The sequence below is a fragment of the Cryptomeria japonica genome, chromosome 1 (genome assembly GCF_030272615.1).
Source record: "Cryptomeria japonica chromosome 1, Sugi_1.0, whole genome shotgun sequence".
NCBI classification, from domain to species: domain Eukaryota; kingdom Viridiplantae; phylum Streptophyta; class Pinopsida; order Cupressales; family Cupressaceae; genus Cryptomeria; species Cryptomeria japonica.
Genome location: NC_081405.1, coordinates 62,322,126 through 62,340,962, shown reverse-complemented (window position 1 = coordinate 62,340,962; position 18,837 = coordinate 62,322,126). Strand labels below are relative to the sequence as shown.

The window sequence follows — 18,837 nt, the reverse complement described above, 5'->3', positions numbered from 1 at the left end:
ATTGTTTCTTTGAAACTGACCCTCTTTGCCCAAAGAGCAATGACAATCGTGCCAACAATTGGAGAGATTGCAATGAAACTACAATCTTCCTCTGCATTTGAGAGGGGCAGCTCCCTTGTATGATGGGGGTTTTCAGGATTTTTGTATACTTTTAACCTGAAAGTACAAAAAAGAGACAAGACAAAACTAAAGGAAGATTAATAACAGAAACCCTACTAGAAGACATACGAGGACCAAATAGGATTCCATAACGGATAACATTTACAAAGGGGTTATAAGCACATATGTTTAGATGCACAATGACAATGAACGAAGGATGATGAACCTCGACATACGAAGAGATCAACTACTTCAACACACCCCAAACTAAGATACCAAAGTTTGTTTGTGTATCATTACATCAATTGCACAAATTATCAATAGTTTGCACATATGCATAAAGAGATCACCAATTTGACATACGAGAAATTAGCGATAATAACACGTGAGCACATTTAGAACACACGAACCAAAATGCATTCTTCATTATCTTCTTGAAATGTTACAATTCCAAAAACACTTTTGTACAAAGTGTAAACAAAAAAGTCATCAAACTATTTCTCTAAGAATTTCTCCATATTTTGCCCTTTGTAAGAGTCTCCTTTACATTACAAATGACCTTGTATTTATAGGCTTTTAGAAAGCGACTACCTTGTAAACACTTAGCGTAACTACCCAGAGTAACCACCTCGGTAACCACTTAGGATAACTACTTAAGTGATCACTTAGGATAACTACCTAAGTCAACACTTACAAAAACTACCCTCTTGAAGATAAGTTAGGATTTACCTAGCTTTTACAAAGAAATAAAGAAGTTCAAATTCAAACTTGTATTACAATGAGTGACATAAGTCACTTTTTCAAAAAGAGAATTTTGAACCCATTACATTGATGAAACAACTCGATGTCGATTTTGTCGGGGTGGCCTCCATGTCTTCTTATCTACGAGTAACTTGTTCATCAACAATTTGGTCTTCAAGCACAAGTGATTTGATTGCATCTATGAGTCACCATTTCCACCTATGAACTACTAGCCTTCATGAGTAATGTAGCTTTAGGATGATCGATTGTTTCTTGAATTTCCATGTACTTCTTTGACATGAGTTCAATATCATTAAGATACTCTCCTTAGGCTTCAGCAAGAACATCCATATCTAGAAACTATATCAAGTAGTTTTATGCCTTTATTTGTTCAATTTGTATGCTTGCTTTCTTTTCAACAATTGGCTTGTTTCAAATGACTTTGTTACTTGTCCATTTGAATTTGCCTTGCTATAAGTCGATGGAAGTATGAAGTTGAACATCGATGAACTCCTTTCTTATAAGGTCTTGTTCACTTGTCATTTCAAAAAAAATACCTTTCATATAGAATTCTGCTGTGATGATTTTACATTTTAAATGAGTAACAACTCGACCTCTGTCAAGAGTATGCTTTATTCACCATGTTCTACATGTGTGTCAATATTTCTATCTCATGCGTACATGTCTATTTGAATAACTCACAACTACAACATCGATAAAGATCTTCTATCCTTGCATGCTTTTGATGGATATACACACATTGATCCAAAATTCTCATTTGGGCTCACATACATGGACGATGTTGGCAAAGGTTGTGAAATTGGTTTTACACTCGCAAATGCATTTGTTCGAAAGTTATTAAATTTTGTTCAACAAACCATTTAGTATATCCTCGTAATCATTGCATTCCATGTGGTACTATCTCTTTGAGGCGGACAATCAAACAATTTGCTTGTGTCTCGTCCATGCTTCAACGTTTTTCATTCATGTTGACCACGGTAATTGGAACTATAATATCTGACAAAAATATCTCTACCATTATACTTCAATACATGTCCATACTCTATTCAAATCTCCCACTTTGGCACATAGTGGCCATGGATTTTGCCTTTGTGGCTGCCAAGTGTATTTGTTTGAAAGAATTTTAAAAGCCTTTCACCAAATTTATTTTGTGTATTTCATGCAACGATAGCATATCGTGAGATGACATTTCTTTGAGACATTTTGTTGGCCACTTACTTGCATGCATTTCTAACCGATGCATTTGCTTGAAAGTTTTTGAAGCCTTTTCAACAAATCCGCTCACTGCGAATTTCGAGAATCACTGTGTTACATGGGACGACCTCTCTTATGAGGCAGTTGTCAAACATTTCTCGTTCCGTGTCTATGCTTCTACATATGCATGCATGTCTACAGAGCATTTCCAACTATAATATTTGACAAAAATGTTGACTTTTATTATGCTTTAGTGAACGTCCTTACCACATCTCAAAGCTTCTGCATTGGAACCACATGTCTATCGTGGCAATTGCAACTCAAATACCTGAGGAAAGTCCTTCATCCTTTATGCTTTGGACCCGCTAATCGCATTTTCTTGGGAGCTTCTAAAGATTTTTAAACAAACCAGTTTATGTATACATTGCAATCATGGCATACCATGCGCCCATATTTCTTTGAGACGACCTATCAAATTGTTCACACGACTGTGCTTGCCCAGTTTGCATGTATATCGACCAGTGCACTTGCAACTATGAGGTTTGGTGGTTGTAACTATGAGCTTTGACAAAAATATTTGATGCACTTTGGTAGACGTCCATATCCTATTTCAAACATCCATACAACGCCATGAGACCACATTGCTTTGGGCATTTTGCCACAGTGTTTGTGCCTTATCCAATGCTTCCACATTCGAATGCGTGTTTACCAGACTTGAAAGTTTCTAAAACCTTTCAGCTGATCCATTTTGTGCAAAACCTGTATCACGTTCATTTGGTTGGAGATTATGAGGAAGTTATAACAAATTGGCCTGGTGCAAATCTTGCATTCATAGAATTCCATCAGACAACATCTCTTTAGGGCGGTTTGTCATATGGTTGATTCAGCTTGTTCATTTTTCCCACTTGCATTTGTTTGAAAGGTTTTTAAATTCATAACAAATCCTTTTTTTTTTGCATATTCTGCAATCATTCATTTCTATGGGATGATGTCTCTAAGGCATTCTTGTCAAACGTTCAAGTGCATAGCTAGTGTTTCTACTCCACATGATTTTGCAAGTTCAAGTTCGTGAGCATTTTACATGCTTTAATGGATGTCTATAACTTGTTGAACAGGCACGGAGTATGTTGGCAAACTTTTGGAAATCAGAATTCAACACCTTCCGCTTTCCTTTTGCTTTGAAGTTTGTGAAGCCTTCTCAACAAATCTATTTGATGCATATCTCAAGTTAGTTATGATAACTAACTTTTTCTATCGGCTGGTTGCAGAACTTTCAAAACAGGTCAAAAGCACCGATAACATTGCATTCGCTCTTTCATCGGTGTTTTGCTGAACTTAGGCAACTTGCTCAAATCCCCGATGTATGAGTTATAATAACTAACTCTTTAATAAGTGAGAATGCATCAGCATTTTGCTTTAGTTTACAAAGTTGGTGATTTTGACCACCGATGATAATTATAACTGACATTAAAAACTCCTCCTTATTCGGCGAGTTTCACAAGTTCGATAGCTTGTGAACTTAAACAAACTTGTCGACAAAGCCTATGCTGCCTTTTTGGTAACTTTTGAAAACACACAAACTTGCCGATAAGTCTCCTACTGCCCATGGTTTGCATAACTACATTTGTGCTTATCGGCTTTTCTTTTCTTTTAGTGATTAACTTAGCGAGGTGGTTGCTCAACCATATAATTGCGCATTTGAACTTGTGCAGGCGACTTTAGGAGTTTGTGAACTTGAGTGAAGGCATTGATTAAACTAATTTTCCTTCCCCAACATCAGTCTTTAGATAAACTTACTAACTTATGTAAACAAAGACATTTATGTGTTTCTTTGCTCGCCTTCATTATTGGTGTTGTCAGGAGATAGTGCAATAAGGACAAAAGCCTGATAACATAACTTGCTTGCTTTTGGTGTTTGAATAAGACTTTTTGACTGGTAAAAGAGTCTTGATAGTCATCTTATTTCCTTCACACATCAACCTTTGAGTAGATGTTATCTCAAGATCCTTATTACACAAAATCCAACCATCCAAAATGCACTTCCCAACCATCCAAAATCCTTATTACACAATAAACTGTAATGCCAAATTTTGATCGCTCTTAGAACTGCGACCGGAAAGAAGGATGGCCCTTCCTCAAAATGTTGTACCTTTCAAAGTGAATTCAACCAACTGTGACCATCTAAATATTCATAAAGACAACGAAAACCATGTGAAACACGTGTGAATATCTTTTGACAACTATATGTGAAAGTTTTTTATGATCAACAATATTTATCAAAAAGTTTAAATTTTGACCAGTTCAAAAATAGGGCTAACAAGACAGCAGTTTGGTAGCAGTGTTGACATGGCCAGTGTGGAACAAGCATTTACTGCCAAGGACAAAGGCAAAGGAGAGTCCACTCGGCAAAAAGGACAGCGCAACCTTGAGGAGGGGCTCACTAAGAAAATCGCATGTCACCATTGTGGTGGACTTGGACATATCCAAAGGTTCTGCAAAAAGAGGTTAGCTAATTAGAAGTTCAACCAGGGAGGGTCTAAGGAGCAGGAGTAGACTCATGTCGCAGAATGTTCTGAAGAGAAGAAGGAATTAGCTTTCTATGCTTTTTGATAAGCAGATTTTAAAATCGGTTGGGTAGTTGATAGAATGACCATTAAGGAAGGGTATTAGAATATTTTTAGTTAGTTTGCTATTTTGAGTTCTTCTATTAATGATCATTTACGGGTTTTTATTTATTAGTTTATTTTAGGCTTCTATTTTTAGAAGACGTTCTATTTTTACTTCAATTTGAAGCTCTTGTAATTGCCTTTATATACGCTTGTAATTCACTCAATAAAGTGCACAATTAATTTTTCATCAAGGAGAGTTGATAGCACAAGTAGAATATGTCATTTTGTTCACACTCAGTCCCCAAGTAGTAGGAGGGACCTTGGACCTTGAAACCATGTTCCAAGGTCTACATCCCTCCCAACTTTCAAATCCCAATGTTTCACTACTTCCAATATCCTCAATCCTCCCACAACCCAAACCTTTGAAGGAACCTCGAACCTAGGCGCTCTCTCCCATCTCCTCAAGTCCCAGGTCCCTCCTGGGACTCAACCCTTGCCATCCCTCCTTCCTAGTCCAAGTTTTTAATTCCCTTCCAACCCTCACCTCTTGTTCACAAATGCATATGTTCTTAGGTCCTTCCCAAACATAGACTCTCACTAGTCATCAAAATGTCGTAATTTTGTGCAAAGGTCTACTCCTAATCTCCTCAATCCTCCCACAACCCAAACCTTTGAAGGAACCTCAAACCTAGGCATTCTCTCCCACCTCCTCGGGTCCCATGTCCCTCCTGGGACTCGACCCTTGCCATCCCTCCATCCCAGTCCCAATTTTTAATTCCCTTCCAACCCTCACCTCTTGTTCACTAATGCATATGTTCTTAGGTCCTTCCCAAACATAGACTCTCACTAGACACCAAAATGTCCTAATTTTGTGCAAAGGTCTACCATGATCCAAAACCCTCAAGACTTGTTTTCACATGCCTCAACTACTTTCAACTCACCATCAATGCTCAACTTTGATTCCTACAAGCATCCAGAGTCATTTTCCTATCCAAAAGTTGTTGGACACAATTTCACAATAAGATCGTACTACTAGGACATGGGGGACCATGTTGTCATTAATGCTAGTTGTTGAAGTTCCAATCACACAAACAAACCCAATGATATTCTCCAACACTCATTTTAAAAGTCCCACAAACCTATTCATCTCCCACATGCCACATCCACAAGTTCCACACCCTCTCGAAGTGCCCACTTGTTGTTGTACACCTCAAATGCATATATATATAAATACCAAGTTACCAACTATTTATTTATTCAAATGGTAGAACTTCGAGCCAATATTCTTTGGCACAAAAGGTTTGAAGTGATTCTAGGACATCAATCACTAAAGATATAAGCTACAAATGAAGGAATGCATCTAATAAAACGTAGGAAGGGTTTGTAATGCACAATTCTAGGTAGGGGTATGTCTCCATGGTTGTTTATAGTGATTAAAGGAAATTTGTAATCACAATTGTGTTTTCTTTTTACACATGTACTAGCATTAATGTAATGAGAGCTTGACGGTAATGACAACATCTAATATGTTACAAATGCTTTGTAATAATCACTGTTTTATTCCATGTTGGTCATTGTAATTCTAAATATGGATCATTAAGTGCGTTTATTACACAGATGTAATGTTTGATTATTGTATAAATGAAAATCTAGTTCTAAAGATACTTGACCTAATGACATCGATTTCCTATTTTCTATTTATGAGTCTATTACCCGATAGAATAGGTACCGATCCACACTAGTGAAGGATCAAATAACTCTTATTCAAACACCATCCATTTTTAGTTAGTTGTAGGAATAGATTACGCATAGAATATGATATGCATGTTGTCCATGTCCATCCTAGTTAGTTGTAGGAAAAGATTAGGCGTAGAGTATGATATTCATGTTGTTTATGATTCATTGTTACAAATCAAGGAACTATCTTAAGAAAACTAAATTGATTAATCATCACTATTAGTAAATCATGTATCATATGTTAAGTTCTTTCAAAATTTTGTGATCAAAATAGAAGAGATGGAGATAAGTTGTATTTTATCTGCTATAGCGTGTTTTAAAGATGCACCACACTTATCAATTTCGGTGTGTACATCCTCCTCAATGTAAGCATGCTATATAAGTAGATGAGGGGTTACGTAGTGAAGAGATATGTCTTCCCACATGGGAAGACACATCTCTTCCCTACGTACCTCTCACCACAGTATATAAACTAGTCACTGTTTACTTACGTGGGAAGACACATCTCTTCCCTACGTACCTCTCACCACAGTATATAAACTAGTCACTGTTTACTTACCCGATCGGAAGGAGTGCGACTTGTTTGAGAATCGCTTTACCACCCGATACCATGAACAGTGTAACCGTTGGTCAAACGCGATAAGTTAACTTTGGTTTTATTTATCATTAGTTAACGTTAACATATTAGTATATGTAATCAAATTAATATATATATATATATATATATATATATATATATATATATATATATATATCGGAAGCATGAAATAGTACGACCAACGTTACAAAATTAACACTCCCTCTTAACTAGGGAGGACACATTTCATGTTAGAGAAAACATCACAATTCATCCATTGACTGTGAAGAGAGGAGATATCACACCATAGTGATATTCAGAGATATGGTTCAACAATGAATATCAAGTCTCATGATACTCACCATAACTCATAGTTATCAAGTAAGGTATGTACACTGGCATCAAGTCACATGATGCCTACCATACTGATAATGATTTCATGACATGTCCACGAATATTATGTTCATAATATTCACCATGAAGATCTCTATCATAATTATGGTTTATTTAATGATATCAACCAACAAATATCTACCATAATGTCTCAGAGATATATATACTATCATGACATGTCCACAGATATCAAGTCACATGATATCCATCAAGATACTTAAATTGATAATTGTAAAAACGTCACCTTACAATATCGATTTGAAACAAGTGTTCATTATTGAAAAGTCGTCACCCTTCAATAATGTTCACCGAAGGCCCATGCAGTCATGGAGTCACACACATGACAAATAAAAGAGTTTACACACTAAACATCTTTAAATATATTAGTATATCAGAATAAATGAGACTCTATCTCAAAATTAAATAACATTTTCAACCATACCAAGTTTATCTCTAAAGTGTTCAATCTTGATCCTGGAGAGAGGCTTGGTAAGAATGTCTGCAATCTAATCACCTGTACTAATATAATTCAGTTGGATCACATTCCTTTCCACCATATCTCGAACATAGTGATAAGGAATCTCAATGTGTTTAGACCTGTCATGAAATACTGGATTCGTTGAAAGCTTGATGCAACTCCGATTGTCACAATAGATGACAGTAGGATTTAAGGGCTGACCAAACAGTCCTACAAGCAATTTCCGGAGCCATTCAGCTTCTCTTGCTTCCATGGAGGCTGCAATGTATTCAGCTTCTGTAGAACTCTGAGCAACTGAAGACTATTTTCTACATATCCATGAGATCATTCTTGATCCTAAACTGAAGCAACATCCTGATGTGCTTTTCTTGTCAACTATGCTTCCAGCCCAATCAGAATCCGTGAATCCATGTAGGTCAAGTTCTACATGTTTATATTTCAAACCAAAACCAATAGTTCCTCGAAGATATCTCAAAATATGCTTTGCAGCAACAAGATGTATTTCCCTGGGTTCACACATGAACTGACTTAGTGCATTTACAGCATAACATATATCAGGTCTTGTGTTTACCAAATACATCAGAGATCCAATAATCTGTCTGTAGAGTGTAGGATCTGCAAACTCTGATCTGCAGTTGTTTCCTTTAGCTTGTGCAAATTTGTCTCCATAGGTGTGGTCATGGATCTACAATCCAACATTCTAAATCTCTTGAGTATATCAATGGTGTATTTTCCTTGATTGAGGATTATACCATCTATCTGTTGCCAAACTTCCAATCCAAGGAAGTAGTGAAGCATTCCTAAATCTTTCATATCAAACTCAGAGGCTAATTCTTTCTTACATCGAGAAATACAATTATCCTCTCCTGTGATTAGTAGATCATCAACATAAAAAATAAGAATTAATAATTCACCATTGATTACCTTGTAGTAGAGATTTGGATCTGCTTCATTCTTGAAAAACCCTAATTCCAAGAGATAGTGATCAATTCTTTCATACCATGCTCTGGGGGCTTGTTTCAGTCCATACAGAGCTTTCTTTAATCTGCAGACATGTGATTCAGCCTTATGAATCACAAAACCTTCAGGTTGCTCCAAATAAACTTCTTCTTCAATCTTACCATTCAGAAAAGCAGTCTTGACATCCATTTGATGGACTTTCCATCCTTTAGATACTGCAATAGCCAAAATTGGTCGGACAGAAGTCTATCTAGCAACAGGAGCAAATGTCTCTTCATAGTCAATACCTTCTTTCTGTGAGAAACCTCTGGCAACAAACCTTGCTTTGTGCTTCTCAATGCTGCCATCTACTGTATGTTTGATTTTGAAGAGCCATTTAGAAGATACCACAGATTTGCCTTTAGGCCTGGGCACAATATCCCAAACATCATTTTTCAGAATTGACTGATACTCTTCTGACATAGCATCTTTCCAAACTTGATGCTTGAGCGCATCTCCAACACAGGAAGGTTTTGCATCAATGATCTCACTCATCAAGGCAGTATAACTGGAAAATAGGTTAGGTCTCTTACTTTCTCTGAAGGTCCCCTTTGGAGCAGCATAATTTTCAGCTTCTTGAAGCATCTTGTTAGCCCAAAGTGGTCTCTTCCTAGTTTCGAGATAATTTTCTTCTAAAGGTAAGCCTTGAACTTCATGCTCAACATCTTCAAGGGTCTCCCTCTGAATCTCAGGGGTGGAATCCTCATCCAAGCTTGTAGGAGGATCTTGCTGTTCTAATTCATTAGAGCTTTTGGACCTCCTGAATGCTATGTCTTCCTCAAAGATGACATCTTTGCTTAGTTCAATTTGTCTTTGACCAGGTATGTATATTTTGTAGGCTTTAGAGGTTTCACTGTACCCAACAAATACTCCTTTGTTTCCAAAAGGTTCTAACTTTGACCTCTTTTCTTTGGGGACATGAATATAGACTGGACACCCAAAGATCCAGAAATGACTTATGTCAGGTTTGTTGCCAGTAAAGGCTTCTTCAGGGGTTTTATTGTCAGAAAGAGAATGAGGACATCTATTTTGAATATACACAGTTGTCCTAGATGCTTCAGCCCAAAATGAGGTTTCTATATTTTGGTCAAACAACATAGCCCTAGCAGCTTCTACTATAGCCCTATTCTTTCTTTCAGCTACCCCATTTTGTTGTGGGTTATAAGGTACAGTTAACTCCCTCTTAATCCCAGCATTTATACAATAATCTTTAAACATATCAGAAGTGTATTCCCCCCCATTGTCTGTTCTTAAGATTATGATTTTCTTACCTGTCATATTTTCTGCAAGAGCTTTGAATTCCTTAAATTTAGAAAAGATTTCTTCAGACTCTTTGTACCTCAGAAAATACATCCAGGTCTTCCTAGAATAATCATCTACAAATATTACATAATATAAAAATCCCCCTAATGAGGGTACAGACATGGGTCCACATAAATCAAAATGAACTAATTCTAATACATTTTTGGATTTACTGTTGCTAGAATTAAAAGACCCTTTAGTATTCTTTCCCAAGGCACACCCTTTGCAGGCTCCTTCAGATTTTTGACTTAGCTTGGGTAAGTCGATCACCATCTTCTCTATCTTAGGTAGGGCATGGAAATGAAGGTGCCCTAATCTTCTGTGCCAAAGTTCATTCGAATCTGGAATCTCATGAATCAAGGCTAGAGGTGGAGTGGTGCAAAGTCTGTAGAGGCTCCCTTGTCTTACTCTAATGGTGTGGGCTTTCTTGATGGTGGAGTTCTTTGGCCAAGCAAGTACCTTTCCTTCCATAAAGGTTAATCTATAACCCTTATCTTCAAGTGCAGAAACTGAGACAAGGTTTCTCTTTATACCAGGTACAAATAGAACTCCAGTCAACTGTAGGGATATGCCTGACTTTAGGTTGATATTGCAGGTTTCTATTCCCATAACTGGATAATTTGAGTCATCACTAATTGTCACTTCTTCATTTGAACTTTCCACAAGTGTATCTAGGTGCTCATGAAATCCAGTGATGTGTCGAGATGCTCCATTGTCAATCACCCATGTGTTGAAACTAGAGGTGACTTGACTAGAGAGGGCTGAGTAGAAGACTAGCTTCTCAGAATTACTCCCTTTCTTAATTTCTGCCATCGAAGCTTGTTGTTTGATCCTGTCTGGACACTTCATTGCATAGTGCCCATATTGGTCACATTTGAAACATTGTACTTCAGAAATGTCTCTCTTCTTATTTGAAGACCTCTTCCCATTTGAGTTGTTGTCCCTCTTTCTCTTAAAGTTCTTCTTTCCTTTCTTGTGGGAATTAATGTTTAGAACTTGAACGTCATCATTACCATTGTTTTGTTTTATTCCTCTTGTGACAAGCCGAGATTCCACTTGAATGCAATCGGTTTTCAATCTATCAAACTTAGGAAATTTAGAACGCGCATTGATTCCTTGAATGAACGATTCCCATGAGGTAGGAAGTCCATTTAGGGCCATCATAGCAAGTTCTTTGTTGTCTACTAGATGTCCAATAGTGGATAGTTGATCCCTAAGCTCGGTGATCCTCAAGAAATAATATGTAACTGTTTCTCCTTTATTCATCTTTATATGGTGTAGTTGATTCTTTAGGGTGAGAGCCCTGCTAGTGTAGTTGATTTCATAAATGTCAGCTAGTGCTTTGAACATCTGAAAGGCCGTCTCATATTTAGAAATAACTAGTACAATGTGGTCTCTTACTAAATCCGCAATTATCTTAAGGGCCTTCTCACTATCCTTGCTCCACTGCATTTTCTCTGTATCATCAGAGGGTTCAGGAATTTCACTTTTGACATGGGAGTCAATTTTATTTTCTTTCAAAACAAGCATGATCCTAAATTTCCAAGATACAAAATTTGATGCTCCATCTAATCTATCTTCAAACCTAACTCCGGTTGCCATTAGGATTATGGGAATGCGATCTTAGTAAGAGCCTGGCGAAAGTTTATGAGATCGTTACAGAATTTTTATATGATCTTCCTTAACTTCACTCTGATACCATGTTAAGTTCTTTCAAAATTTTGTGATCAAAATAGAAGAGATGGAGATATGATCTAAAAGTTGTATTTTATCTGCTATAGCGTGTTTTAAAGATGCACCACACTTATCAATTTCGGTGTGTACATCCTCCTCAATGTAAGCATGCTATATAAGTGGATGAGGGGTTACATAGTGAAGAGATGGGGTTACATAGTGAAGAGATGTGTCTTCCCACATCTCTTCCCTACGTACCTCTCACCACAGTATATAAACTAGTCACCGTTTACTTACCCGATCAGAAGGAGTGCGACTTGTTTGAGAATTGTTTTACTACCCGATACCATGAACGGTGTAACCGTTGGTCAAACGCGATAAGTTAACTTTGGTTTTATTTATCATTAGTTAACGTTAACATATTAGTATATGTAATCAAATTAATATATATATATATATATATCGGAAGCATGAAATAGTACGACCGACATTACAAAATTAACATTATATGTCTACACCTTGCCACTACGTATGAAGTAATAAATAATATCTTAAGAAATTGAAATATTGATGTTAGTAGCTACCTGTTTGTCCACATGCCCGATGACAAATAATTAGGAATGAAAATTCATTTGGCTATATTATAATTGTCATGTTATATTTTGTATGATGTAAAAACCTTTCAAGGACACCTCTACGAACACCCCCCAAGCCTAATTTTTTGCTCGAAATGCAAGAGAGACTACTAACTTTCATCATTATCCTTTAGCCATCCTCAATTTGTGGATTAACCCCCTTTTTTGTTTTTGATGGCATGCTCCTAGCACTAAATGAAAGAAAAGTTTTAGGATTGTTGATGTGCAATTCTGGTAAGTAACAGGGTCCAAGGTTCAAGTACGTGTGTGTGCATGTGTGCGTGTGTGTGTGTGGGCGTGTGTGGGCGTGCGCGCGCATGTGTGGGCGTGCGCGCGCATGTGTGTGCGTGTGTGAATTAAGTTAGATGGCTAAATAATGAATGTATAATAAACAAAACTGAAAACAATCATAAAAGAATTATGAGATCATATGGACTCCAATATTAAAAGTTGTCACCATCTATTTGTAGACACTTAAAGGGCACTGAAAAGTAAAATATGCATTGTTTTTGATAATGTGTAGTGAGTAATAATTGCTTTTTATTAAGAAATGCAGCAGGTTATATACTATGATAGTTGTTGTAAATTGACGAGCCATAAAACCTCTCAACAGCTGTATTATGATAACTGTGGCAGCAATAACAATTAAAACAGCACCAGCAAAGATAATCGTTGAGAACCAAGATGGCAGTGGGCCTAAATTTTGGCAGCTTTAACAAGGCACTTAAGTTTGAGTCATTAGGTGTATGCAGCAGAGTTTATCCACTCTTCTCTTTGTGTATGCAGTCATGGAGTTGATCATGGCCTATGGTTTTTCTGCTCTTTTTGCATGTATATACTCAATTCTGTTTGTATTTTCGAGACACCAGCTTGCGATTGCCATTGTTGTGGAAATGCGGTTAAGTTGACAGTTGTTTGTGTTTACATATCGCTATTCCCAGTCAAGTCTGGGATCCTTGATTTGGACAAAGCCCTGCTCCAGACATAGATGACATGGGCATTTAGACAGAGAAAAAATTAAATTAAAACGCTCGGAGTTCTCTGTGGTCTTTCCCAGGCCTCATCCTGTCTATACCCACAGCAGACCAGACCACAGTCATCAGAACTGGGAACAAACTGAAAAATAAATTGAATGAATGATTCAATAATCGGATAATGTATTCAACAATATACAAGCATATACATAGAGATTACAAGACGACGTTCTAAATTAAGAACAAGTCGTTTAAAGTGAACTACCAAAAAGCTAAACGCTAAATAAAGCTTAAAAGCTAATTAACTAAAAAGCTAAATGATCATTAAACAAGGAACTAAATATAGGTGACTAAAATATAATTAAATATTCTAATACCCTCCCTTAATGGTCATTCTATCTACTAACTACTCTACAGAAGACACTGCAGGTCTTTTGATCACAAATGAAAAGAACACTCTGTTGTGGTGGAGACCCTCCCTGGATCTGAAAAATGTTAATGACCAAGAATACCAAAATCCATCCAACTTGACGTTGTGTAACCAAACTGAAACTTGAAACCATGATTTTGAGGAAAAATCGGCAAACCCTCCAAAACTGAAGATACAAATCATCATTTTTGTGGAAAAAAATGGTAAAAACCCTTGAAACGATTTTTGTGGAAAAAATCAAACAAAACCCTGACACTTTGCATGGCAAGACCCAAAACACCACGTGGTAAGACACCAAACATCACGCAGTAAAACATCAGACATCATGCAGAAAAACACCAGACAACATCACATGGTAAAATACCAGACATCACGTGGTAAAACCCTAATTTTTGAGAAAAAAATCAAGCAAAACCCTCCCATGATTTTTTATGGCGAAAAATCAGAAAACCCACGCAAACTTTGCAGATGACAGATAATAATTTTTAAGGAAAAAATTCTAAACCCTACGAACAATTTATGAGGAAAAAAAATGTGAAAACCTTGGGACCTGTAGGACGAGGTCTGGCCTAAATCAATCTGACCAAGGCAACGATATTCAGATATCGTGAACATGCACTATTTCCAGGTGTTGTGGCACTTGTTGAACTTTTGACTGTGTTCCAACATGATGTTGGTCAAAGATGCCATCACGAAAATGGAGGTTGAACGAAGTCAACCTAGTGAAAGCATGAGACAAAAGAATCTAATTCAAAAATCAGAATAGAAGTAGCTGCACAAAAAATCTGAAGCCCTGGAGGAGAATTCTAGCACAAATTCCAAGGCGTGAATTTTGAGGTTTGGAAGAAACCCAGAAATTAAAATTTTCTGCAAACTTAAAACTTGAAATTTTTCCTAAAAATAATCAAAAAAATTAATAATTTGCAGAAAATAAAAAAATACCTTTGATTTTTTTGTAAAAAACAAAAAAATATTGACGATTCGCAAAAAAAAATAGGGGCAGAAACCCTAGGTCGGATGTACAACATAAACAGCACCCAGAAGACACCAAAATTTCGGATGTCCACAAAATTAGCAGAAATCGCTGCCTGTTTTTAAATTCCAAGGCAAATTCGCTGGCACAAAATTCGAGGCACCCAAAAAATCTGAGACCAACCTAGAAAAACTCTCAAAAAACCCACCAAGAATCTGAAATCAAAATGCAGATCCGACGACGGCTCAAAAATTGAGACACAAAAAACGATGCACCCAGAAAAATTTGACAACAACCCAGTTGAGCTCTCAAAAAACCCACCAATAATCTCCAATCAGAACAAAATTTTGACTTGAACTGAAGGGTCAAAACCCTAGTTGAAAATTGCAGAAACCCTAGGTAAATTTTCAATTTGCAAAAAAAAACCTCGAAGTTGCAGGCCCAAAAATCTCTAGAACCCTAAAAAAAACATGAACTGCTGCCCAGTACAAAGAAATTCGCCCACGAACCAAAAACCCTCGAAACCCTCAAAAAGCCTTCAAAAAAGCAAAATCGTTTTTTTATAAAATAAACAATTAAAAAAAATATGGAAAATATTTCAGAAAGAAGGCCATGAATTTTTATTAAAAAATTCGCCAAACTTTAAAGAATCCCATCGAACCACTCCGATACCATGAAAAATAAATTGAATGAATGATTCGATAATCAGGTAACGTATTCAACAATATACAAGCGTATACATACAGATTACAAGACAACGTTCTAAATTAAGAACAAGTCGTTTAAAGTGAACTACCAAAAAGCTAAACGCTAAATAAAGCTTAAAAGCTAATTAACTAAAAAGAAAAGGCTAAATGCTAAATAAAGCTTAAAAGCTAAATGACCATTAAACAAGGAACTAAATATAGGTGACTAAAATATAATTAAATATTCTAATACAAATCGGACCCAGATTCAAGGGATTTTCTTGACAAAACAGTAACATAACTTATATATGAGTAACGGAAATGACATAAAATGGCAAACTTGTTTTATGAAAAATTCAAGTGAAAGTACATGAACCAACCAGTTTAGTGCAGCTACAGTGGACTAAAATGCTACTTTCTCAATATTTCAAAGCCATTGAACTAAGTCTTCAGAATTGATTGACCCCATATCATTCTTAAAAATGGTGTGGGTTACCCCATACCAAGATCTGCTAATGACGCTATTTAAATTTAATACAGCCATTATATCAACATACTCCTGAGCCCTATTTCCGAGTACAAGGATTGCATATCTCAAGGTAGTGGCTATAATTTAAACACAGAAGAAAGTGTGGATTTCACAGAATGAGTGCATGTAACATTTAATTGATCACATCATTGTTTTGTAGAGTTCTCATACAAGCTTTATATTTGTGGCCTATTCTGTCATGCTATATCTTTTCCAAAATTTAGAAAAGCTAGCACAAACAATGATACACGAAGATGTCTTACCTCACTACACTATCAGACCATGATGTGGTAACGCATGTATTATCTGATACAGATACAGAGACTGGCAGGAAGGACAAAACTATTCAGCCAACCAGTTGCTCCGTAAACAATGGTAGGAATATAGCTGCTATCCTTGATGAGCGGAACAGCCCACCAATTAATATGTAAAGCCAAACAAAGCTTCTAATAGGATCGTCGTTTTTTGACAGGCATGAGCTGAAGTGAAGATCACTGGGGCTTTCATAGTAGATACCCAAATCCAAGTCCCAATGAAACATGTTACATGATAAAATGTACAAATCCTTGGGTGCTGACATCTAAGCCAGAGGGTGAAGATATTATACTTATGAAAAATAGACAAATCGTTATCAAAATTTTAATTGCCTGAGGCTCAACCTACTGACCAAATCTTACATTCTACAACCACCCGCAGTGAAAACATTACTACTTCACCCAAGCATAATAATTTTTTGAAAATACAAACCTGAAAGGTCTGGAATGTGCATACTTATATAAGCCCTAAACAATCCCATACTTAAATATAAGGACTAAGAAAAGATAAGGCAAAATGGGTAAAATAAAGCCATGTAATGAGGAGGATAAGAAGGAACAAGAGATAAAAAGGAATGAGTGTGCGTACCTTGGCAGAGTAAGTAATGCCCTCGAGTTGACAATTCTAGTTATCTTTGCATTCAATCATGTTGCCTCTGTAAAGCTCGCCACTCTTCAGCTCCACCGTCACAAGGTGACCTGCTGCCTCGTGAAGCGGCTTCACCGGAATCCCCAAACTTCTGCTCATCTTTTTCCAACTCCACGGAATCTCAAACCCTCGCTAATCCCTAAAGCGATAGTCTTCTGCAGTTGTAAAAAACTTAATCTGCGAGTTCCACCCCTACGGTAGAATGCTGTACAAATCAATATTCCTTCGAAATTTTCTTGATCATGGCCTTCCTTGTTTCGGAATCCCTCGCGTGATTTTTGCGCCAGAATTGAAATTGGGTGTTTGTTTTGCTTTTCTAGGCTTTTAAAGGATATGACCGACGGCTTATATTTTATGTATGGAGGTTGTTATTAGGTGGAAGGTGTTTCTTATATAAAATAGGGGTTATTTTAAAAGTCTCTTATATGAATAAATGGATAGGCTGATTTTAAATATCAATGGTACTTGCTAAAATGAATGTAAGATGATTCAAGCTTTTTTGTTTATTGAATTTTTTCTCTTTCATGTCTATATGGCTAGTGTGAAGAACTTACGAGATGAATGAATGAATACAAAGTTTTCATTCAATGTACATAAATCTGTTTGCTCTGACAACTTTGCAGAGATTGCAGGCGTTTTTATTCCCTTACTTGTGCAATCAATGGCCCACATGCGTGGACAAACATTGCAAGACAATTGCAATACGTCCAACGATTTTTTCACTCCACGATGAATGCAATGTTTTTTCACCACTGCCCACATTTTCCTCGAGATTATAACTTTGCAGTTCAACTAGCTCCACATTTTTGTTTGGGGTTGCGAAATATCAATAGGGCAATATTATACAAATTAACAAGTAGATTTCTAATGAGGAATGAAGATTGAAATAGAGGTGTTTTTCATGAGACTTACGAGAGAGTCATTCCATATTGGTGCACCAGAAATAGCACTAACAAGATCATCCCTACCGCATTATAGCTGGATCAGATCACCCTATATATATACAGGCACCCCACTCAATTTTTGAATTGATAAATCGATTAAAGGGACTAGCAATTGGAGAAGTTAGAAAGTTGGGTTAGAGAGAAATCGAATAGGAAGAATCGAATCCCTAGTAAGCGGTTGTACCCACAAACGCATAACTCACTTCATTCACAAGCATAGTTTTTTTCCACCTGACTAAAAGTTGGGATTTGATGGCTATTTGGTTGAGGATCTGGAACTACTATTGATACTACAGAAACAATAGAGTCAAAAGAGTCAGCCTCATAAGTAAATGTGATTTTTTTTAATTAAAATTTGTATCTTAATATTTTAATCAAGAAAATACATGTTGTTTAGTGACATAATATTTATTTTTAAAATATTGATAAGAAGAACATTTATTTGGTAACTTTTTTGCTTGTGTTTTGTTTTTTATATACATTTTTACAATATTAATATGTTAATTAAAATATGTTATAATTATATTTACAACTATAATATAAATTACGTTTATATAATATAATTTGAACGATAAATGAATAACAAATAGTCAATATTTTTCACAACAATATACATAATGTCAAATTTTTATAATATGTAATAGAGAGATAGACAAAACAATAGAATCTACAATTTATAATTTATTTAATAAATATGAAAATTTGAAAACACTATTTTATCAACTTATTTCATTATTGAATGTATTGTAAATTGATAGTAACATTGTGGTATGTTACTTAGTATACTATGATTTTAAAAATAATCAATATTTGCTTATTCTAATATTACTTTATACAACTTTATTATTTAATTTAATTATTTTTTATTAATTAACTTGA

At 36.1% G+C, this 18,837-nt stretch overlaps 1 protein-coding gene across 4 annotated transcripts in view; it reads right to left on the bottom strand.

The window, feature by feature from the left end:
• Positions 1 to 18,203, bottom strand: part of LOC131063228 (mediator of RNA polymerase II transcription subunit 31) — an 86,861-nt gene extending 68,658 nt beyond the window's left edge. For 3 of the 4 annotated variants that reach the window (XM_057997027.2, XM_057997030.2, XM_057997031.2), the window contains exon 1: positions 16,955 to 17,920. The gene's annotated coding sequence lies outside the window, so the exon portion shown is untranslated. The other variant, XM_057997028.2, reaches the window with a different exon arrangement.
• Positions 18,204 to 18,837: the final 634 nt, after the last annotated feature.